The 25433-nt window shown below is 46.6% G+C and overlaps 1 protein-coding gene across 1 annotated transcript in view; it reads right to left on the bottom strand.

Annotated features, from left to right (window-relative positions):
* Positions 1-24897, bottom strand: part of LOC119372154 (carbohydrate sulfotransferase 1-like) — a 68655-nt gene extending 43758 nt beyond the window's left edge. Inside the window, exon 1 of the mRNA XM_037642615.2 lies at positions 24689-24897. The gene's annotated coding sequence lies outside the window, so the exon portion shown is untranslated. The remainder of the gene's footprint in view (positions 1-24688) is intronic.
* Between the last annotated feature and the right edge of the window lie 536 nt (positions 24898-25433).

Below are 25433 nucleotides of genomic sequence, written 5' to 3'. Positions count from 1 at the left end.
GATCAAATCCATTTGATCTCTAAGTAGGCGCCACCAGAAAAGAGCATGTTTCCGAGCACTTTGGTGGGCAAAAGTTGGCTTGACTTTTGCTGGCAAGGCGTTGCGAGAGCTTCCACTCCAGAATTTTTTTAAGCCTCCTTGTATGGTACAAGTGGTACTTTAAGTCGTTGAAGTTTTCTTCTAAACACAGTAATGTATTTTTTTAACTTGTTTGGGCCACATCTAGGGTATGTAGAGAGGTCCTGTACGGAAGGTTGACTGCAAAAGACCGCGCTTATTAAGGTGAAGCCCCCTATTGACTGATCTGTGTAGCTGGTGATGGTGGTGTTCCAAAAAAACACTCCTCACCCCCACCTGGCGGGCACCAAAGAAGTAATAAAACAAAAATAAATTTTCTTTCTGGTCTTGGGGTTTAAACCCGGGTCCCCCTAGTCCGAAAGCGAGTGCCTTGAACATTAGTCCACGCGCCCATGCTCGCCCCATGTGAACTGTACTGAAGCATACGAATGCGTTCCACCGTCGACGCGAAAAACAATTGGGTAGCAGCACAGTTGCTGTGGGCGCTTCATTCAAATATTTCGTGTTGGCCAACTAAAAGCGATCTGCTTGACAACGCGTAAGGTCGATATCAGGAATCGCACCTTGCAGGAAAATTCTGACTTCGAGAAAACTGAATTCCTAATGCGCGTTTCCGTGATCGCGTGGTGGTCTTTTCGTTGGGCCGTTCTACAGGATGACGAAAGCTGGAAAGAAAATGAAAGCCGCCATGTCGATTCAGCCCGAAAAACAGCGTTCCGGGGACGGCCGCTACTAGAAAGAAAGAAAGAAAGAAAGAAAGAAAGAAAGAAGAAAGAAAAGAAAGAAATAGAAAAACGAAGAAAGAAAGAAAGAAAGAAAGAAAGAAAGAAGAAAGAAGAAGAAGAAAGAAGAAAGAAAGAAAGAAAGAAAGAAAGAAAGAAAGAAAAAGAAAGAAGAAAGAAAGAAAGAAAGAGAAAGAAAGAAGAAAGAAAGAAAGAAAGAAAGAAAGAAGAAAGAAAAGAAAGAAAGAGCAGTACTACAGACACGCCCACGCCAAACTTCGCTTGTCCCCATTACCCCGATCGGAGACGGGCTCCTGATGTTTTCTTGTTTCTTTGTTTTTTTACTTTTGGTCTGATTGCCCGGATGTCTGGTTGACGGTACCCGAATGGTCTTCATGCATGTATACTTGTCGTTTGTGCAATGTGTTTGTTACCTGATACGGCTAAGGTTACCTGCACCATTGGTACCATGTGCCCGACGAAATTCCCTGGGTGATTTATGTACCTCCAACGCTTTTTAGGGACAGCAGATTGCATAGCACTTGCATCGCTCACTGCTTATTCTGAACGAGTTCCAGGGACACATAACCGCAATAGAGCGAAACCTGACAGTGGGCTAGTTGGTTGCGCTGATGCGTTCTGTGTGTGTTTCTTCGCTGTGTACAGTTCTTCTTGTAGTTTGGGCAAGGAACGTTGACCACAGTGGAGTGCCCTGTGTATTTGAGCGATTCCTACACAATTTTCCTAAACACGCTCCAGAGAACGTCGAGCTGCTTAATTTAGCGGGAAAACATGCAGATCTCCTGTAATCGAGTACAAATTACTCTAAATCATCACCACTTTATCAAACAAATAATGGTTGTGGTAAGAGACTGCTTAGCGCTCTCCCTTGTGGAGTACTTCGTACCTCCCACCATTCTAAGCGCATAACGGCTGAGAAAAAGCGACTGATTACCGCTCTCCTATAGTAGAGTACTTCGTACACTAAGTCGTGCAAATTTTTCTAAACACATAACGACGAAGGTAAAGGACTGCTTACCACTTTCTCAAAGTATCATCGATCCCATTACCGCGACAGCCGGAAACAGCCATCGGCACTACAACAGTGCAGCACAAGATACTCTAAATCGGCATTTTCGTACGAAACGCTTTTTAAAGACAGCTTTATACAGCTGTCCCTTAATAAAGTGCATGGTGCTTTAAGCCGTTTACCTTTTATTACAATCGCAGAAATACAATGCCCGACTTAGCCAGCCTGTCATGTAATTGTTTACCGCTGTCCCATAGTATATTAGTTTACTTCCCATTTTCACCTGCTTTAAGCACAAAGCCTCTTGCAGTTTTTGTTCACCGCGTTGTGCGTAAGTGGGCAGCTGCATGCAGCTCTACCGTAGTAGATAACGCAGTGCTCTGAATCGTCTACTTTATTTCTGACCGCTGAAACACGTTAGTAGCCATACGGAGGATGCGGCTCCGGCGGAATTGTGCAACTCTGCCCGACAACAGTAAAACAGTAGACAAAACGCGCAACAAAACGCGCATCAAGGCACCCTAGTAAAACAGTAAGCAACAGCGCCACCAGCGGTGGCGATGGAGTTCTTGCACCTCGATAGTGTATGCACGAGATGAAACCGACAGAAAACAGGTTATCGGCATTGCGAAAAAGCCGTCAAGCGTCGACACGCGCTCGGTTGCGCGACAAAAACTGTCAGCGCCGCGGAAAACGCTGCAAGCGTCTGAACGCGTTTGCTTGCACGCTGGGCAACCCTAGCTCCCTCTTCTTGCCGCGCTGAAGAGGTGGAACTGAGGCTGACAGAGGTTGCGTCCCGCTAAGCCACACTGACATCCCTCGTTGAGATGCAACAGGTTCGCATCAAGGCACAAGACCAACGTACTTCCAACCTCGAGGACAATCACTGCAGCTACCATACAACACCACCATATAAGCGAGATGAAAAAGCCTTCGACAGGTAGTGTCGCTGCAGCCAAGGTTTCGAGAAGTGGCCTTGTCTTCTTCAGGGTTTCTGCCCTGAGGAATAAAAGACCACTTGTGGAAACACTAACTCCTGCGAAAACCCCTCTTCAAGGATTTTTCGTGCCTTCAAGCCTATCTTCTCCTGGACTTCTGTATTATTTGAAACAAAGCATTTAACAATTCACACATTTGCGCAAAGCGCCATATGGACGGTGCAAGACTGGATGTCCCCTCTTGCCCTTTCGCCGTCCAGTTAGCCCATCAGCCTGTCAATTTAAAGATGCCTCAGGCCATATGGAAGACGTAAACCACCCCTTCAATCCAACCCATGCTTACTAAGTAAGACTGGCGCCAGGACTACATGCGCAGTAGGCCTGGCGCTTGTTTTCTACAGTGACGTACTGAATAAAATAAAGGAAAAAAATTCGGCAGATCCCCCGTGCCGTGGGAGTCGATGTTATGCGAAGCATGCGGCGGGTAGGCGACTGTGGCGTAACTTTTTTTACTGAGCGACACGTTACAGAATGACGCTAAAGATTTGTATATATTTTATACGCACACATATATATGTTCAAGAGCTGCATATGTGTTATATAAGCAGTTGTTTACGGTTGGGTAACGCTGCCAGTGACAACATGCGTATTACCAACACCAGAAGCGGTAAGCTAATATGTAGTGCTTATACGTGTCCCGAGAACGCACGCGCGTTTCACGAACCCGAGTGCATGTGTGCAAGAGGTTCTTGACAGTTCTTGAACAAGGGCATCATCACCGTGATCAGTGAGCACCAGCAGCTGGTCATGACTTGTTATAGAATCCGGTCGTGACCGTGGTGAAGAGGGGTCCATATGTATTGAAGTATGTTGTATAGTAGAGCTGTTGGAATTCGTGGATGCCTCGGTCATTTCGTCGACAAATTATCTGTCGACAGAGCCAGAGACATGTCCGAACCTGAAGCCACCTTCCACGTTGGTGAGGCATGGGCCGTCGAGGCTGGTAGGCCTGGATAGTGCTACGTAGACCAACATCAGTGGATGGTGTTTGTCATATTCGTAGACTACCTGGGCGTATGTGGCCTACGTAGCCTAGTCTACAAATGGCTGTCAATCAATCTGACATTATCCTCGGTCAGCATGAAGCCATCGCCCAGCCTCTTAAGGAATGAAGAGGATACTTCGTCGTTCTGGTGAACGAAGTGCACTTTACGATGCGGTGATGTGGATATCATATGTAACTTTCGTTAATGTATTCCTTCGGGGTCGAGCAATGCTTCAATATAGCTTGCTGAATCATAGGAATACAAACGTAATGTTTATTAGATTGCTATAAAAGTGGAGCCAACACTGGAACTACAGACGTCAATCTGATATGACGCCCGTATCGTAGGAGCACACATCGTAGGAGTATCATGTAGTGTTTATTGCTTTCTTGTAAAATTAGATAGCCAGCACCAAAACCACAATTGACGTTGCACCGAATTACGCCTGCGTAGGCTGTTTTTCCAAACCAATTTATAGACCTGGCGTGGCTCAGTGGTAGAATACCTGATTGCCGCGCAGAATGCTTGGGTTCGATTCGTGCTCGGATCCTAATTTTCAATATTTCCATTCGTTGTGTCAACGCTGCCGATGTTGATTTTACTTAACTCTCCAGCATTTAAGTTACCAATGTCTGTTCTCGCCGTTCCTGGGTAGACATAAACTGTCAATCACCTGTGGCGCATACCCGTACACCGTGGCCCGTGGTAAACGGGTATGTGCCACACGTGTCTAGTGGAAAGGGTTTGACGACGTACGTGACAGGATTTTAACGTTATTTATGTCATGACCCGGCAGTGATATTTGTCAAGTCCTCTTACCCTCCCAGGCAAATTTTGGTCTATACCAAGTTAAGGAGGCGATCATGAGAGCGCCCAGACGTAGGCGGCTAGATAGATAGATAGATAGATACATAGATAGAAACGCTCAAAGTGCCAGAGGTTCGCTAAGAAATGCTTCGCATTTAATAAATTTGTCCCTTTGAAACGCTTCGTACGCGTATTTAGACACGAATTACGTTTGACAAACCATGATCATCTTAGCCAAGCAGTAGGTCACGTCATAGGTTCGCCCACATAATGGACATTGCTCCTTTTTTGCCTGCGGCGAAAGTGCTATGGGTCACCACGAAAACGACCACCCCATCTGAAGAAAGCTTTTCGGACTCAAGATCCGCCGGCCGGCCGAGCCTCTCGACAGCGACTTCACAGGCTTTCACGACACGCTCTGCGTCGGTCGTCTTATTCTCGAAGCCACACGAGACCTCAACGCAGCCGCGCATAACAGCTTTCAACGCGACACAACGACCGATTGACGGCGCGGAGAAGTCGTGACTTTTGTTGACGGAGGAAGCGCACAGCGATCAAGATGAAGATGCGCCATGGCGTCGTTATGTTATAGCAGTGAGCGCATAAAGTGCTCACCCGGAGCTCACGCTGTTTCGTGATTGCGTATTCTGAGACTTCGTGCCTAACGCTTGCGACCGACGTGCCCGTTGCCGCACAGGAACGCTGCTTGATCTATTTTTAAGTCTCCGTTGCGGCGACCTGTCTTCGGACACGTTTGGGATGACTGAACCACTCGGAGCGTTTAGTGCACTGTTTGTGGCCGCGGATATATGCGTGGCAAATTGCCGCCACGTCCGTGTTCGGTAAGTCACGGTGGAGTTCAGCTGTACGTATATGTATATATATATATATATATATATATATATATATATATATATATATATATATTATATATATATATATGTGTGCACACAAAAAAAAAACATTTTGTTCGTGAGTGCTGAGTGCTCCAACTAACTCCAACCGACTCGTACTTTCGCAAATAATATCTACAGTGGCACGATTGTCTAAAATTTCCTCTTGCTGTACCGTCCTGCGGTTCATACCTTTCTTCTAATCCCGGGACTAAACAACACGCACTGAAGCGACAATACAATGGTTGCCGACAAGTTTTACAAAGCTCATCACTGCTGTACATAAACCTTACACAAATTACGATAAATTCTAGGTTCAACAGCGCATGCTTGGCAGCACATATAGTCAAGCAGAGAATGCTCAGCGAACGCTATTTCTCCGCGTACGTAAATGGTAACTTCTATAGGTTTGCTTGGACACACCCTATTATGTAAGGCTTACACAAACAGGCGCGTCCAATAAACCTAGGAACTGGATATGCGCGAGGAATGAAAGGAATAGCCGCCATAGAAACCCCCGGCCAAATTTTCAGCACAAAAGGGATCAAGCGCCATCACTGGCCCGGCGACTGCTGTTTCCTGGTGTACCCGTACAGAACCTATTCATTCTGAAGCGTACAAACGCGCACGCCACCGTGCGATTCAGAAACTCCTCTTCAAACTGTATACTCTACGCTTCAATAGATTGACGAGCGGGACTCGCTTGCGTCGTCCGCGGATAGGATTGCAAACATGGCACGGAAATTCGGGCACCGTTTTCCGGTGGGCGTACACAATATCGCCAATGGCGCGTCCACAAAGTTCGCTCAAAGAAAGGCAATGGTGGGGAGGTCTTCCGTTCACGCACCGTTGGGCTTAGAAAGGGTGCCGAGCGTATCCCCACCGCTTGTTTGGAAAGCGCTTTAAGAGGAAAAGAGTCAACCTGTCACGCAAAGCCTTGGCCCTGAAAAGAACGGGTAAATGTTTGGGCCGCACGCGATTGAGGTGACGTAAACTGTGCCACCTTGCGTACATATAGACAGTATCCTGTAGAAGTGGAGCAAAATCAAATAAGCGGTGTGCGAGTGTGGAGGCAACGAAGAACAAAAGTTGGAGGAAGAAAATGGCGACGAGGGTTAGCGCTGTAGCAGACGACGTATAAAATGAGAGGGGGGAGACAGACGACCTGAAAGAAAGCAAACGTACAACGAATGACGTGCCGGCGAAGGTTACCATTTGAGCAGACGACGTAATAGAGCAAAAAAGACAGAAGAGCAAACGAAACTTCAGCAAGAGCTTTTGCCGGCGAGGCTTAACGTGGAAGGCACAGAGAATAGAAAAAGGGGCGAAGCATGGCGAAAGAAAGAAACGAAAGATGGCGGTAAAGGTACACGTTCTGGAATAAATAGCTCAGAATGAAATACGGGGAAAGAATCGTTAGGAAGAAAGGGTTAATGGAGCGAGAACAACCGTATCAAGAACAAACGCGGAAGGGGGGTTTCAGCTGAAAATACATCGGCGAATAACGAAAAAAAAGGGGGGCTATGGAAGTGCGCACAAGCGGGCAACGCCGAGTGGGTGACAGGGAAAGAAGGCCTAGGAAAAGAGAAAAGGAAAAAGTTACGGAACGAGCTAGATAAAAGGTCTGCCGCAGCCTTCCAAACGAAGCGGGCTGACTCCCGTGTTGACACAGTGACCTACGTTCTGCGGGCTCGCGTGCCAAACGAACGCGACGAAGAGATGACATCACTGTTTGTCTCAGAAAGCGTGCAGTCCGCGAAAAAGAAAAAAAAGGCCTGCAGAAAGGCAAGGAGTAGTCAACGGGAAAGGGAATGCGGAGAGCGGTGAGGATAAGGTGAGGAGGAGGGGTCGAAGTAGACGTAAAGGAAAGAATAAGACGCCGGAAGCGTCACCTCGCAGGTGTTTACCAACGTAGCGAGAAAACATAAGGTCCCGTAAACACGGCCAGACAACCGACCCTCTGGCAATGGAGGCGGTGTATAATTTCCGGGATCAAAGAAACGGCTCTTCGATGTTTTACGACCAGCAACGAACGATTCCTCAATACGCGCACTTGGTTCGATGATGAAACCCTCGCGGATGGCTCGAAGTGTGGTTTGTCCGAAGGTCGCGGAGACGCAGCCTGTTGCCAGGTTATGACGCCACCACCAATTTCGCGGCTGCACAAACGCGCCGGTACAAATGTTTTTGACCAAACGGTGGAAGATACGTGCGCCAAATGTCCGTAAACGTATCTACAAAAAACTCCGTGGTGCAGTGTTTGTCATCGTTTATGCTGACCACATGCCGTTGTTTGACGTGTATTGCACGCGCGAGCGCGTTTTCCCTTCTGCCGCTAGCGATGCCGGTATCGAGCCCGTGGACTCTTTATAAGTGTCACAGATAAAAAATGTGGGTTTTACCAAAAGACCTAATGATTAGCCTTGATTAATGTAGGCATGTTTATCTCCTTGGGTTGGAAAGGCAGAGAGAAAGAAAACAAGAGGCGAAAGGTACAAATATTAACCCGCGTACTTGGGTTATTTTCCTCCTATTGGGACAGGGTTTCATCGGTCAAAACCTGTTACACACTTACACCCGTTACAGCTCGGTGCAAACCGCACCTGAATACGTAGCAACCTCCTGCAGTATTTTCGAATGTTCTAATCAGATCGTATCCAAAACGCGAATATTGAGTGCGTACCAGAAATTGCGTCAGCACCAGCGATAACGCTGATGACGCACGCTTGAAAGCCGAGGTATTTCTCCCGCCAGAGGCGTAGCCAAAGGGGGGGGGGTGTTCGAACCCCCCCCCCCCCCCCGAAATTTATCAATTTCGCTTGCGTATATATTTACAGGCACACATACGAACGCACGCACGAACATACATAAACCAATTTCTGGCTACGCCCCTGTCTCCCGCAGCAGATTTTCTACGACCTTCGAGATCTGCTCGCCACTGTTGTAATGGGAGCGCTTTGAGTTGGCGGGCACAACTTCGCCCAGCAAAGTGTTCAATCTTTACCGGTTTGGCTGCTGCATTCCTCCGCGTAGTTACTATACGTGACCATGTCATCCAGGTTAACAATGATCTTGGATCTACTTAGATTGGTCGGTTTACGGGGTATGACGTCACGAACGCGACTCGGGTTGCGAGAGGCGCCGCAGCGGACGGCTCCACATAATTTCGACCACCTGGGGTTCTTTAACATGGGCTGAAATTGCACGGTGCACGGGACCCTGGCGTTCCGCCTCCACTGCGCAAGTGCAACCGCCGCGGTCGGGATCGAACCCACATCTTTCGGGTCAGCAGCCGAGCACTGTAACTGTTAGACTACCGTGGCTGTTCTACTGAGAATGGGCAAGGTCGGAACGGGTGAAGAGAAAATAAGACAGAAAACCTCTGTGTGGACTATGGTTTCTCAATAAGTCCCGAACTTTCATTCAAAAAAACGCATGATGCCGAATTCAAACCAGTAACCATCGGCTCACAAAAGCCGCGCTCTTATGATTAAACCCTCAATATGTTCAGAAGAATCAAGGTTTTATGAAAAATAATGGAAAAATAGGCGTTTAAATAGGCAATGTGAGATTTTTTCTGCTGGCCAAGAAATTTTAGTTTGAAGTCCTCTCGCGTCCTCTCTCCGCTAGAGTAGCCAGCGGAGCAGGATATCAGCATATCGTACGTTCAGGGTTGATTCTGGCGCGTTTCGCGTTAATTTTACAGTCCTTAACGCCGTTAAAATTCTGTGACCGTACAGCGCCCCGAATCCAGCTGCAAAGTGACTCCTTCGGAAGCCCGTTGCGCTATCTGCAGCCAGGTTCGCACACGTGGTATCTCAGTAATAAAGGTTATTATGTCCCCACTTTGGAATCGGCGCCAGGTGGTGTACTTTAAGGTATTCGCTAAGATATAAGAATAGGCGAGCACGGTAGCGCCCTTGAGACACTTTCTCGTTAACGTGGCCGAAATGCCCGACTGAACCCGAGTGCTAAAGGTAGGTGCGCACCGCTGCACGTGCAACGGCGCCAATGCGAGGGAATCAGCCAGAATCGACAGCGGTAAGAAGTCCGAGAAAGATTTACGCTGTTGGCGCAAACGTTTCGACAAGAGTCAGTGACGTGCCAACCGAATTCGGACAACTCATCGACACGTTGTCTCCGCCTGGAACACATTTGCAACAGGAAGCTACATTGAGGGATTAGACGCAACCAACCGAATTGAACAGACAGTTAGGCCAGAGAGAACATACAGTACGTTAACTGTTTTTAACTCCGGTGTACTAATTCTGAGGTAAACTGAAATGAATTGAAGTTTATGAAAAGTAGTCCTCCCCGTCGGTGAAAGGGTGATTTTTCGTCCACTTCAATTCATTTCAATTTAAGTCATAATTAGTACACTTGAGTTAAAAACAACAGTGAAAGTCCTCTGTGCTTTCTGTGGTCTAATTGTCTGTTCGGTTCGTTTGGTTTTGTCTAACATATGAACAAGCCCCACGGAAAAAATTCCTCTTCTTTCGTTCATTAAGGAATTAGCTCATATATCCATGTAACTTAAGCTATAAATGACAAATATCGTTCGTGTGAACCTCTATTGCCCCGCTAGTGTCTTTATCTCGAATAGTTGTCGTCTTAGTATGTTTAGTCTGTGTTACGATGCATTTGAAAGTACCTCTGTCCAGCCTATAGTGCCAATGTAATTACGCTGCTTACACAAGCGAACCTTCGCACAGCTTCAAAGCTGACCACCGACATGAACTTTTGTTGTGTTGCGGTGTTATTCAACGCCACCATTATTTCATTAGTTCGAAATTCTACCCTTAAAGATATTGCCTGTTAGTTTAATCTCAACAATTTGTCGCAAGTCTTCGTCGTTATTACTGAACAGCTATGGTTGTGTCAAATAAGGCCGGTTCATTTCTTTTCGAATCATCATCTCGAACAGTTTGTCCAACCATGCAATGCGAATAATTTAAACACCATTTCTATCAGTTTTTGTTCAGCCTTCTTCGTCTTTTCAACAGAGGAATTACGGTAGATATGGGATCTCACTATGTATGTATGTATGTATGTATGTATGTATGTATGTATGTATGTATGTATGTATGTATGTATGTATGTATGTATGTATGTATGTATGTATGTATGTATGTATGTATGTATGTATGTATGTATGTATGTATGTATGTATGTGTGTGTGTGTGTGTGTATGTATGTATGTATGTATGTATGTATGTATGTATGTATGTATGTATGTATGTATGTATGTATGTATTTAACAGCTGCACTTCAATTGTTGGTTTCTTCGAAGGCTCTGTCGTCGGCTGTCTTTTGAATAAAGCTTATTCCTACTCCTCCTGCCTCTCTAGACCAGGGTTCTCAAATACGCGGCCCGCGGACCTTTCCAAAGTGTCCCGAGTCTTCACGCATAATAAAGTTTTCTGACTTTGCTAAATAGTACTCGCATTATTTTCCCGCCTATTGCAATTAATAGCGCTTTGTGCGGGTAAGCTACAAAAACAGGACTAGTCTCAAGCAGTATTTTTCGTGAGGCGCCCTATGCGGTCACTATGAGTGGAAACATCACCGTGGAACGAAAACCGTATATTCAGAATCGGCGTCCAGATTGAAGTCATTGTGGAACTCAGTATCGCTATGGTTTTCGAAACCTGACGTCAAATCCCCATCAGAAATGACCCAAATATGGGATTTGGGAAAGGCGTTCTTTGAAATAGCAACGTTAGGTGACATTTTGTTCAATATGTGTCTGCTCCCCCCCCCCCCCTTTGCTCCTATCACCTTAACTGTCTCGGTCCTTGTGGGACTACCATATTTACTCGAATCTAGGCCGGCCCCGATTCTAAGCTGACCCCCGAAATTCGCAAGGCCAGAAAAAAAAAAAAAACTTGATAATTGCACTCGAATCTAAGCCGACCCTTCCCCCCCCCCCTGCTTTCGCACAAGTCTTTTCGAATGAAAAAACGTCGGCTTAAACTCGAATAAATACGGTAAATCCGCCTTTTTCATTTTCCTGTGCTGCCCTCTGCCGTTTTGGTAGGAGTTTGGTAGGGGCCGGGACAAGCGGTATTGCCAGAAGCAAAGCCTCCGAGATGGGGGCACGTTTCGCGACTTTTCCGCTTTCCGTGACTGCGGCCCGCTAGCTCAGCTAAGCTTGAGACCCCTTGCTCTAGACAGAGGGCAGCGGGTGCAAAGTTACTGCCTCAAGAGCGTCGCACTAGGAGTTTGACAATGCCACTAAAACATTCAGGAGGAATCGTTATCTCAAGCTTACGACATGTACTTCGCAACACTCGAGTCGAGGTAATAAAGATAACGTGACCTGACACGAGGTGCGATTAAACAAGTGCAACGACAACAACAACAAAAAAAAAAGAAGAGCCGCTCGCGTCAACTTTCGCAAGGGACAAAGAAATAACCGCCGCGATTCAGTTGACTGAGCGTCTGGTCAGTAAAGTTGTACCTCGCCACAATATACCTGTATTATTTCCGCACGCGTCTCAGCGGCACGGCCACATTCGTTCCACCAGATATGCATAACTGTCAATCTGTGCACATCATAGCTCCTACATAAGATGTCAGTGTCAAAAGTCACGCAGTCCTCTATGCATTTGCCTAAGACGACTCGAAGGCGAAAGCCATCTTCGTCTTCTGCTCTGTCCATTGTATTACCCCCCTCGAAACCTTTCTGCACCCAACGTGGTTTTGCACTGCCTCTGGGATCGGAGGCACTGGAAGCTCTCTGCTCCTCACGTGGTCTTGCAGTGCCTCAGTAATAGGCCACCTTTGACTAAGCAACGATGTCACGCGATGACATCATCATATGACGTCACCGTGACTTCACAAATTTTGACCTGTGACGTCAGGAAGACGTCATATGGCGACGTCATCACGTGACTATGATTTTTTCATCACTCCTGTTGACGCCGACGGTCACTTCTCGCCTTTAATGATGCACCTAAGGCTTTCGCCTTAATATTTTGTCATACTTTTCGTGCCGGTGTTCTTTGGTGCCTACAACCGTAGTCGGTGGAGATGCGGCGGATCTTACAGGAAACCCACATCATATAACACTCGTGATCTCTAACACAGCGGTATCTCACGGAATGCCTGTTCTCTCCGGTCAGCGGTAGTAAGTCTCAAAACGGCACTGATTCTTCTAAAGCAGAAAATATCTCTCCGAAGGAGCAGCGGCCGTTCGGTGAGCCTTCTCCTTGTTTGTTATCGGTAAATTTATGTTTGTGATACGAGTGGTATTTTATGCCCTTACGCTCGGAAACAATGATTTAAGTATGTGACGCGTACAAGTGTCACAATCTCACAGACGTAAATACTTGTTTTAGAGGGTAAGGTCATGAAATAACAATCGTACATTTTGTGTACTATTATGTTTGGTGTAATGCCCATTTCAGCAACCAAAAATGTGCATCTAGGAAAAAAAATGGCACTTCATGTGATAAAAATGTTGCAATACACATCCTTAATAATGAACACATCCAGGGCTCATACCAGCAGTCACACTGCCGTACGCTCCTTGATTTCTGTAAGAATATATTCGGCCGCCTTTCGGAGACATCTTGTCGGCCATGGACATAATGACTTATCTAATGTGTGGACGAACATATTCGTGACTTCGCGAACTTGGCAGACGCGTGCAATTGCGCTCAGCCATGTCACTACAGGAAGGAAAAATAAGCAAAAAAAGGTATGGCAGGTTCGCAATAGTGGTCCCAGACCTGAAGGAAGTGCGGAACTGGATGGCATTCCTGGTTTCTCTTTATTTTTTTAATTGTCCCTTCTCTATCATTCTCCTTCGCTCTGTTTCTTGCATCTGCTTTTGTACCTGTTGCTTTATATTTCTTTTTTTTTCATTTATCTCTTTCTCTCCACATGTCTATTTCTCGCTCTTTCGATCTTTATTTCTCTTTCTTCCCTTTCTTTCTTTCTCTGCTACTTTCTCTCTATCTCTTTTTGTTTCTCTTTATTTCTCTTTTTCTTTATCTTCGCAGCGAGTCATGGCATGGCTACCTGGACTGAGGAGGCCACCCACCTTAGGGCTGAAGTACAAAGAGACAGGTCAAAATAAAGTTCATTTCTCTCTCTTTCAGTATTGCTCTCTCTTTTTCCGTGTTTGTTTCTTTCGCTCTCTTTCTATGCCTTTCTCTGTGTTTATATGTCTTTATTCCCTTTATTTCTCTCTATTTTTCTCTTTCTTTCTACCACTTTCGTTCTCTCCCTCTTTCACGTGTTACGCGTGCTCCACTTCGCCTGCAACAGTTTTCTTTTAACGCTCGCACCTGCTGTATACTCGGTAGTGCGGCTTGCCCAATTCCTGTGGCGCATACCCACCTATGGTTTCCCGTGGACACCAACGTTTTACAGCGAAAGCTGTTATGAGATCATTTCACCGGCCGTTTTTGGCGCCGTAGTTGTCCGCCGCCGCCGCCGCTGCCGCCGCCGCCGGTGTCCGTAACCAGTATCGATCTAAATAAGAAAAAAAACGAAATAAGAAAAAAATTCCAGGATGGAACGAGGCTCGAACCTGGGCCCTCTGCGTGGGAGCCCAGTATTCAACCTCTGAGCCATGCCGGTGCTTGAAACTGCTTTGCAAAAATGTCCTCTACAGGCTTCATGTCGGGAAGGAACCACATTAGCATATGCAATATAGTGTGGTAGAAGAGTAAAATAAGCACCAAGCGTCGCACAACGCGAATTCTGTAACCAGGCGTCACACAATGCGAATTGCGCAACGAGTAGGTTGTGAAATGCTTCCAACCCATTACAAAGATCTCTGCCATAATTCTTCATCGTCATCAGGCACAGCATCAACAAAGTGCGCATAATGACTTACATGCGTTTAGCAGGTACCACGGATTTCCGTAAAATGACGAAAAATGGCACAGTGCCTGCTGCCCTATATCTCAAAAATTACAATGATTTAGAGCGTAGTGGGTTCCTCGCAAGTGCACTTGTATTGGTTGCCAAGGAAGCCTATAAGCTCAGATCCATTTCCTCGGGGTCTCAGTAAAATTACAATGCTTTATAGCGTAGTGGGTTCCTCGCAAGTGCACTGGGATTGGTTGCCAAGGAAGCCCATGAGCGCATGATCCATTTCCTCGGGGTCTCAGTAAAGTTATTCCCCCCCCCCCCCCCGTCTCTCTCCCACGTCACGTATGTATACAGCATGACAGGAGAGGAAAATAGCGAGCGGGCGTCACCCAATGCAAATTACATAACTGGTGGGCCGTTTAAAGCTTCCAACCCATTATAAATGGCTGAGCCATAATTCTTCATCGTCATCAGTCGTCGCTTCAACAAAGTGCACATAATGCCTTACAGACGTGTAGCTGGTGCCTCGCTTCTCCGCAGAATGACGAATAATGGCTTAGTAGGTGCTTCCCAACTTCACAAAAATTGTGATTTATGGCGTAGTGGGTATTTTCTAGTGTACTTGTATTGTAGCCCCAAGAGAGCTTAACGGGCTCTAGAAACGCCGCTCTTCCAGCTTTCGCTGTGACTGTGCTGCGTTTCGCTGTGTTTCAGCGCAGGCCTGGCGTTTTTTTTGCGGCCGGCTTAAACAAATCCGCTGTTAACAATTCCAGATCCCTTGCCCTATCGGGAAAATGGGGGCTCCATCGCATTGCGCAATGCTCCCTCCTAACTGCTTCTTTCCTCCATGTAGGGAATGGGACCGTCATCCACGTGTTTAACAGTGCAACACTTGAGTTGCTACAGGCAACAACGACGGTGGTGCGTTCGTATCCAGGCAACAATGAAGCGTGGCAACGTGAAGTGACAAGGGACCTCGATAAAAGATCAGACTTCCATATCAGAAACGGCCGATCACCGATAAGCCCAAGATGGAGAGAGAGTATCATTTATTGGACACCGGTGCATACAGAGAGAGAGAGAGAGAGAGAGCGAATTTATTAGAAGGAGGCAGAGAGACGACGCATACAAATACGCATGTCATCGTCGCACCATCGAGGGTCGCATTTTTTTGTGTACTCACCTGCGACGGCTTTTTCGAGTACGATGCCGCCGCTGCCACTGAAATCTGGAACTCGTAAGAAGAATCTCTTAAAAAGTATTCAAGGACGCTGGTACTGCGTATTCCACAACAGGACAGCAGCACGCTCACCCCAAAATACCTATTCTACTAATGCAATCGCCTAAGACCCATACCCTGGATATCTTTTCAATGCAGCCGAATGAGCATCCAGAAGCGGCCTCTTGTTATTTTGTACGACCTCCTTGGATGCGCTCCTGTCTCAACAAAAATTTCTACTCAATTCCGAAGAACACTAGAGCAGGCGACCAAGCTGCTCGCACAGCGAGTACAGAAACTAGCCAGTCCGTATTTCTTTTGTTAAATTCATGCAGAATTTCCTGCGGTAGTTCTCTATCTAAATGAAGCGTGAGCGTTTGTGTTTTGTAGCAGTGCAAGAAAATTCACGCAGAACCTCGTTTGAGAGGTGTCTAAAGTGATGCGCATTTATAGGCCATCCCTGGAACACCGTTTTCGAGCGGCATGGCTTCTTCCGTGTCGTCCTAGACAGGGCTTTTAGGGGCGAAGCTCCTTAAGGCGGCACCCGTTCGTCCCTCGTAGTCGTAGTCGTAGTAGTCGTAGTGCGTAACCAGTCTTACGCTTTGACCTCCAAAGTGGTGCCGGTGGGAGATTTTTCCTGTGCGTTGTTGAACAATAAAAAATTCGCAGCGTGCGCGTTAACTAAAAGCCGAATTCTTCTGTCTCTCATTCCCCATTAGCAGCCATTGGCATGTTCCAGTAGGAAACGTTAGTAGAAGTAGAAGTGTAAGTAGCTAAAAGGCGACTTCTTCTGTCTCTCATTCCCATTAGCAGCCATTATTTACCTCCAAGGTAGTGCCTGGTGAGATTTCTCCTGTGCGTGATTAAACAATAAAAATTTGTTCAAAACGCTGTTGATTGATGAAATAAACCAACGAAAGACGCCAGATGTTTTGTAAAAGCAAAACGAAAGAACGCCAGATGTTTCTAAAGCAAAACGAAAAGACGCCAGCTGCTTAACGAAAGACGCCAGATGTTTTCTAAAGCAATGGTTTTCTAAACAATGAAAATTCACAGCGTACATGTAAATTAAAGTGAGCTGCAAGTCGTCATAACTCATCGAACCTTTAGTATAAACGCGCCCGATCTCACGTCGTGATGATGTACTGGGCAGAATTCACGGAAGATTCACGGTTTACCGATGAACCTCCGCAGCTTCGCCCACTCATCATCATTCACTCCGTGGATATGCTGTGATTTTATTGCACTACCATCAAATTCAAAGTGTTCATAGACATTGCTCTTTACATTTATTTTTCACCGCGGGCACAACACATTCTTATGCATCAGATATATTAGACACTGAGAATTCGGGCCCCAAGGACCTTGGGGACCTGAGAAGTTTGCGAGCCGCCAGGGTGCATGCGCAGGACCCAAGACAATCTTGGGCTCTTGCGCTCGCGTTGACCCAAGACGCAAAAAACGAAAACTAGCGTGGGTCTTCAGGGCGTCTTAGGTCGCCAGCGAGACGACACAGACGCACCGCGGGCGAAGACGCAGTATAGCCCGCGTCTCGCATAATTTTAATTTCGCCACGTGTGGCGCCGCGTGCGTTTGACCCAACGCAGCCTACGTTTGACCCAATTCTCAAACTGCGCTGATCCTCCGAATGCAAGAGTAGGCTACCCAACGCAGCTTAAGTCCCCAATTCTCAAACTCTCTATAGCCATTCTGCAAGCATTGGTGTGCAACTATAGTGCCTGTGTAACCCAGCGGTTAAGACACTCGGTTTCGGAGTCTAGAGACCCGGCTTAAAATCGAAACCCGCCGAAGAAAATTTATTTCGTTTTATTCATTTATGGCGATGGTCGTATTACGTGAGAGACGGACGGACGGAACCTTTTATCGCTGAGTCAAAACAGAAATGCTTACTCATTTCAAAAATTCTTGCAGATCCCAAGTGCTGTATGAATCGATTTCATGCGAAGAAGTCGGCGAGTAGCAGCCTACGCGTCACTTTGAGCATCTTACGAGGCGGATAACGTCTCCGTGTAATTTGAGCAGTGTGCGTATCGTGGGTTTACCAGGCACATCGACTACACCGGCGTCTAAAGGGCAGTTCAATGTCTGGCGTAACGCCGGCACTCACGTTTACAGCAGTGACGTCACTTTTATGGAAACGAAGTGTCAGCAACGTTCGTTGGCGTATTTTAGTGCCGACAAGCAAAGCTAGAATGTAGCTTGTTCAATAACAGGTGTGCACGTGTAATATGTTGTGCGCAACGTTAATATCGCCAACTCTAACAAACGGTATGTATTTCTCTCTTCTCGTCCAGACAAATCGTCTTGTAAGGTTTTCAATGTCTGTGGTCACTGTCCTCGGTTTATACAGATTTGGAATCGGCTGTGGTGCATATCCTCATACCATGGCCCTTGATATGCGGGTATGCGCCACACGTGATTGTGGGAGAGGGTTTTACGATGTACGTGTCAGGCATGTCATGTTATTGATGTCATCACCTTCCAGCCTTATTCATCGTACACTCGTACCCTTTTACACCAATTTCGGCATATACCAAGTTAGGAGGCAACCTCGAACGAGAGCACACAGACGCGGGCGGCTATATTAGGATAGATAGATAGATAGATAGATAGATAGATAGATAGATAGATAGATAGATAGATAGATAGATAGATAGATAGATAGATAGATAGATAGATAGACAGACAGACAGACAGACAGACAGACAGACAGACAGACAGACAGACAGACAGACAGACAGACAGACAGACAGACAGACAGACAGATAGATAGATAGATAGATAGATAGATAGATAGATAGATAGATAGATAGATAGATAGATAGATAGATAGATAGATAGATAGATAGATAGATAGATAGATAGATAGATAGATAGATAGATAGATAGATAGATAGACTCAGGTTCCCAAAGAAATGCTTCATATTTCCCATTCAAGGACCTACTGGGCTACAGCGACGGCACTACACGGTGGCTAGACGACAGCACAGCGGGGACCTTCGGGTTAATTTGGGCCACTCGACACTCAACCTTCACCGCTTCTTGCTCACACTCAACCCCCCCCTCTTTCTCTCGTCTTCCGTCGAAATGGAACCACTCCGGCCGGATACTAAACATGTGACCTCGATCTCGTGGACTTTCTTGTAACAACTTGATCATCGCTTTTTGCACTTTCTACTGTGAGATGCTTGAAAGCTTCGGACCAGTTTTGCCCGCTACGTACAAGAACAAAAAAAAAACTTTTTTTTGCCATCCTATAGACCCTTCTCCTGCCAGCTTTTCCTGCTTTTTCACGAAGAGAAAAGAAGGACCCGACGGGAGATAAGAATCACTGACCGTTTTATAGAAACTGCATTTACAGGAAGATATGTCTGTAGCGAACCTTTGTATCTACTGTGTATTATTATTTTACAGAGACCAATCTGACCTACATTCCAAGCAAGAAGGAAGTTCAGGGGTATATTGATACTGAAGTGATGAAGAGTCGTTGAACACAGAATGTCGCTGATGCCAACGTTTCGACAAAGGGACTTGCCTTCTATCGAGGCAGCAACAAGTATCGTTAGCTCTGCTTAACCTCAATACCCTAGCTTCATGCTCCACTTTTATTTACTAGCATTATTGAGCACAAGCGCCGGCTCAATAATCTTCATCATGAATCAACATCGCGAAGACAACACCCTTCCCCATCGCCTTTTAAAAAAACCTGGATCTGCATCTAATCACAAAGGACTGGCAATGTGCAATGAGAAATGATTAGCTTTGCGAAGGTGCAATAGTATGGAAGGTTCTGTTGCACCTTGAAGCCCGTAGGTTACGCATGTGTATTTATTCCTTAGAGCACGACTGAACGAATTGATTGCCTTTCCCTTAGAATAAATTGGTTTCGTCATGTCATCGAGTGACCGGTAACACTGCTGAACGCAACAACAACAAAAAGATGTAACGAAAGGGAAAATTTGTTCTAGTATGTCGCGACCCTTTTCGAATGGTGCTGAAGGCCGTCCGAGACAATCTCAGAACTCGACCAGACTCAGTGTGCGAGGAATTTTCCGGACAGCTGTCTCAGAGTCCAGAAAAAGAAATATTGAGAGAGTAGAGGAGAGAGGGAGGGAAAAAAAGCAACTTAAGGTTACGGCGAAGGATCACGAACCGGAGAGACCGAGCAACAGAAGCCGTTCGCGGAAGTTTTTATGGTAAGGTCCCCATTGTTCACTTTCCTATCCTGGATTTGACTGTAATGACCGCTGGGCAAGTACGAGCGAAAATACCTGTTTACAGCAGGACGGGAGAACGTTGTAGGCCGTCGGGCGCTCGCTGACTCTAAACGGAATTTCGACGATCTGTCTCAACCTTCCATTCCTTCCTGCATTGAAAGAGAGCGAAAAAGTGACCGCTAGCGAAACTGGAAGTTATCCGAAAGAATTACCTGTATGACCGGTTACACTGTTTTTTTTTTAGGCAAAGGCCTTACATGCCTCATCAAATGCGAAAATTGACCGCCGTCTCGCGTCTGCGTCCGCCGTCGGCGGCGTCAGCACGAGTAATGCAAAAACTGATCATCACGTGATGACGTCACCTCATGACGGCGCCATCATGACGTCACAGAGAATCAAAATATGTGACGTCATTATGGCGTCACGTGACGTAACGGCATATGATGACGTCATCACGTGACATCCTAGCTTGGTCAAATGCGGGCCGATCACGGAGGCAGTGGAAGATAGGTGAGGTTCCTCCGATCTTGGAGGCAGTGCAAAACCACGTTACGTGCAGAAAGCTTTCTGAGGGTGGCGGGACAGGATCAATACATCGACTGAGAAGGAAATGACGATATCTTTACGACTTCCGGTCGTCCTCGGTGAATGCATAAGGGACACTGTGAGCTTTTTTTTTTCCTTCCTTACGTTGCCTCTTTTATTCGGGTTAGAACACCACGTGGGTGTACATTTCAATATCTCGTATTGTATAACCTCGCTGCTCGACATATTATCATCTCGTGCCTGATATACTGATATACTGCACTCGCTCGGTATAACGGCACAACATGACGTTTATTGAGCATATGTAGATGCAACATGCTGATGTCCATCTCTTACACAGTCTAAAGAAAATAAAGAGGATACCATCAAGACCGAATAAAAGAAGAACGTCAGGCTCTGTTATGCGATCCTACGCTGTCCTATTAGATCCTTTATAAGACATACCAACCACGGTGGTCTAGCGGTTATGGTGCTCCACAGCTGACCCGAAGGTCTCGGGATCGAATCCCGGCCGCGATGACCGCATTTTCGATGGAGGCGAAAATGCTCGAGGCCCGTGTACTTAAATTGAGGCGCACGTTAAAGAACCCCAGGTGGTCGAAATTTCCGGAGCCCTTCACTACGCCGTCCCTCATAATCATGTCGTGGTTTTGGAACGTTAAACCAAAACGATTATTATTATCACCTTTATAAGACATAATTTCGTGAGAAGACGTTGGCTTGAGGTGATGAGAATTCGTTGAGCAGGGAATGCCGCTGGAGCCGACCTCTTGACAAGAGGAACTGACGAAACGTTAACTGACGACGATGAGCCCTGACGAAGAGTCGTCTTGTCGAAACGTCGGCTTCGGCGACATTTCCGCATCACAGATAGAAATTTGTTCCTTTTGATTGTACTACGTAATAAATTGCATCTGCATGCGCGTCTTCCGCTATTTCGTTGGATGGCTAATGCTGGTTATCCGCGTTTCCCTGCAGTGACCCATTTGCACAGGTTCATTATCTCCCTATAGATGGATGGATGGAAAGCTTTATTTAAGTCTTGCAGAGATGGCCTCTGAGGATTAGCGGAGAGGTGTTCGCGAACGAGCGGCGTAGAGTGAACACTTTCTTACTCGCGCAAATTTCGGATGTGACGCGGATGTTTTCACTACCTATATATTACCCGCCTCAACCTATATATTACACTACCTATATATTACAGGCTTCTCAACAATAGACCATATTCATACTATCAATCAGGTGATAGAGAAATGCGCGTAATACAACCAACCCCTATACATAGCCTTTATAGATTACGAGAAGGCATTTGATTCGGTGGAGACATCAGCAGTCATGCAGGCACTGCGGAATCAGGGCATCGACGAAGCCTATATAAACATAATGGAAGAAATCTACAGCGGATCCACAGCCACTATATTCCTCCATAAAGAAAGCGACAGAATCCCAATAAAGAAGGGCGTATGGCAGGGAGCACGATCTCTCCAATGCTATTCACCGCGTGTTTACAGGAGGTTTTCAGGGCCCTAGATTGGGAAGAATTAGGGATAAGAGTTAATGGAGAGTATCTCAGTAACCTGCGATTCGCTGATGACATTGCATTGATGAGTAACGAGGGAGACGAATTACAGCTCATGATTTCTGAACTGGATACGGAAAGTAGAAGAGTAGGTCTGAAAATTAATATGCATAAAACTAAAGTAATGTGGAACAATCTTGGCAGAGAACAGCGCTTTGCGATATGTGGCGAGACACTGGAAGTTGTAAAGGAGTACGTCTACTTAGGACAGGTAGTAACCGCGGAGCCGAACCATGAGAGTAAAATAACTAGAAGAATAAGGATGGGATATGGAGCTCATTCGGCAAGCATTATCAAATCATGAATGGTAATCTACCACTATCCCTTAAGAGGAAGGTATATAACAGCTGCATCTTACCGGTACTTACCTACGGATCAGAAACCTGGAGACTTACAAAGAGGGTTCAACTTAAATTGAGGACGACGCAACGAGCGATGGAAAGGAAAATGATAGGTGTAACCTTAAGAGACAGGAAGAGAGCAGAGTGGGTGAGGGAACAAACGGGGGTTAGGGATATCATCGTTGAAATTAAGAAGAAGAAATCGATATGGGCCGGGCACGTAGCACGTCGGCAGGATAACCGGTGGTCATTAAGGGTAACTGACTGAATTCCAAGATGGCAAACGCGTGAGGGGGAGACAGAAAATTAGGTGGGTAGATGAGATTAAGAAGTTTGTAGGTTTAACGTGGCAGCAGAAAGCACAGGACCAGGTTGATTGGCGGAACATGGGAGAGGCCTTTGCCCTGCAGTGGGCGTAGACAGGCTGATGATGATGATGATATTACCCGCGAGCGCGCATAGGCTAATCGGGCATGACGTGATAGAGCTTCGCTGGCATGACTTGCCCTTAATTGGCTGAATCTAGCCAACAGTAGCGCGTCTTCGTTCCGATTGATGAGAATCAAAATTGAAGCGGGGCACTCCCCAAACTACACCTTTTATAATTATGCATTCCGAGGACATGCGTTTGAAAACACGTATCTCTTCGATCCTGTTGAACTGCTCGTTGAAAATTCTAAGCACACAATCACAAAAGAAAAAAAGATTCCTACGCTATAAGCGCGTGCATAAGAGGTTATTCCTCACAATCGTCGACCTTGAAGGCACTATTAGAGGACACGACAGAACTACGTCAGGATGGTTACAAAACGTTTTCTTGGACAATGCCCCAGAGTGGGTATGTGCCATAGGCTTGATGATACAAACAAAGAATCGAATAGCTCTTGCAAATTCAGAGTTTTGCGAATTCGCCCTCCCTCTCCCCCTCGGGATCTAACCATTCCCTCTTCGAGCTTTTATGGAGGCTTCGTCTTCAGCAGTGTAATACTGCTTGCTATAATGCGCTGTGACGCACGATCCTCATTGAAATTCACGCTGCCTGACACGCAAAGCAGCAACGCGAATTCTTTGACGCCTGTTTCCGCTGTTTGTACGTAAGTACACTTCAGCAAAATGGAAATCTGGGCAAGCTGATGATATGTTTCTATAGATAAAACACCTCTCGTCTAGTAGTTTTCTCTGGCTTTGTGTTTGTTTCGTTTGGTAGCGCAGTCATCTGTCTATGGAGCGTAGCAATATACCTCATAAAAGAATACTTACCAACTATAGCTTATCCTTCCGTCGTTCTAAGAATGCACCTTATGTAATTTTTGGTGAGACCTGTTCTCTTTCTTTCAACTAAGCATATAATTCCTCTAAGCAGGTTAAACTTACACATGGTAATAATTATCTCGACATCAGGTCGACATTATCGGCTGTAGGAAGTGAATAATACGACGTTTTAGGCCGCGAAGACAGCCAAACGATTTAAGCGACTCATTACATCCATAGGTCGGCAAACTCACTCATGAGTCTACTCACGCAGGCTCACTCAGACTCACATTGAGCCGTGAGTCTGAGCGAGTCAGGCTGAGTAATATTTTCGTGCGTCTGAGTGAGTACGGGTGAGTAATGTATTCGTGAATCTGAGTCCGGATGAGGAAAATTTTGGCGAGTCTGAGTCCGAGTGAGCCCTGATCGAGGGCAAAACATATTTCATGAGTGAGTCTGAGTGAGCTCCACGCTTTTTGCCGACCTATGATTACATCTAATTGAAACCAATTCCCAGTTAAACGCAGACCTGTTAGTATGAAGCTCTTCAAACAATTACAGCGTGCGTAATAGGCACGGTAACGCAAGGTTGCATCTATATACTCAGAGCAGTGACGCCTTCGCTGCCGGAACGCAAACACGACCCACGAAAAGCACCGGTCACCGCTTTCAGCTCACTCGAATGACCTATTCGTTCATGTGTGCGCAAGCGAGCGACCTTGAACTCATTCTCCGCGAACGACCCAGAACGGAGCGTCTTTGAGTTCACGTAAAAGAAAGAGACGTCGAACCTGCGTTTCGCACTTCGCATAGCCGAAACGTCCTACTCTCGCGTCTTGAAGGACGGCTTTTACGAGACCAGACAGCGCGACACGGAAGCCTCACAGAAAGTGAGGCGCGTGTCTTTCTAGTTCCTGACCCGTCTCGTTTTCTCATCCTTTTTTTTTTTTTTCGACAACCCGTGTTTCTCAACGGTTAGAAAAAACAATGACAGAGAAGCACGCGTGCGTCGTTACAGAAAGAAAAAAAACGAAAACAAAAACCGAAGCAGGTCACAAACCTCCGCCGACGCGGAATCGCGGCACCCTCGAAACCACGTGGGAGTTGAGCGCTCGTGGGCAGCGCGTCGAAGGACGGTATAAACCATTTCTCGCTGTGCTACAATGTAACTCACCTTTGACGAATAGCGAAGACTCCGAGGAGTTGCCATGCGTACAACACGAAGTTCCCAACGGGCAGGACGTGGACTCTCCACACAGGTGGTACACACGGACGGATCGTTGTACGCTCAGAAGTCAGTTACAGCGTTGCAGCAATACGTGGTATAGACGCGGTAACGCCGCCGACGAAACAAGCCACCCCATTAGCAGGTCGCTTATTCCTCCACACGACGTCTTAGTCTGTCAAGATGGCACAGACGCACACAGACACTTCAGAGGTCAACCAGAGCTACGAAATGTCGATACGGCAGCGCAAGCGGCGCGCCATTCACCGTCAGTAGGTCGATTAAACTTCCACATGCCGCCAAAGGTAGAAGAGTTACAACGAGTCAAACTGTCCAGGACGAAAAGCTTAACACCGGATTCGACATCACGACTTCGCGCGATGCTGGATGCGAACGGTCATCGCCGGATCACCTCGGGAACGGTTTACCGAACACTGAGGTCGTCATCTTCGATGGAGCGTCCGATACATACTGGTCCCTGAAGGAGGACAGGGGCCTCCTCCTTCGACGCGGAACCACGCCGGACGACTTGCGACCCACCGGGCCGGGGCAGGTTGGTTGGGGTGGCGGTATAAAGAGAGGAGGTGATACAGGCAACGTATGGACGGTGAGGGTCGCGTTACACTGAGTCCGCCGGAAAAGGCCGGAAAGGCCGGTTGAGCCAGGACCTGGCTGTCGTCCTTGCCGAGTATCG

Source organism: Rhipicephalus sanguineus, chromosome 10 (assembly GCF_013339695.2).
Source record: "Rhipicephalus sanguineus isolate Rsan-2018 chromosome 10, BIME_Rsan_1.4, whole genome shotgun sequence".
NCBI lineage: Eukaryota > Metazoa > Arthropoda > Arachnida > Ixodida > Ixodidae > Rhipicephalus > Rhipicephalus sanguineus.
The sequence above is the reverse complement of the archived record's forward strand: the minus strand, read 5'-3'. Positions and strand labels throughout refer to the sequence as shown.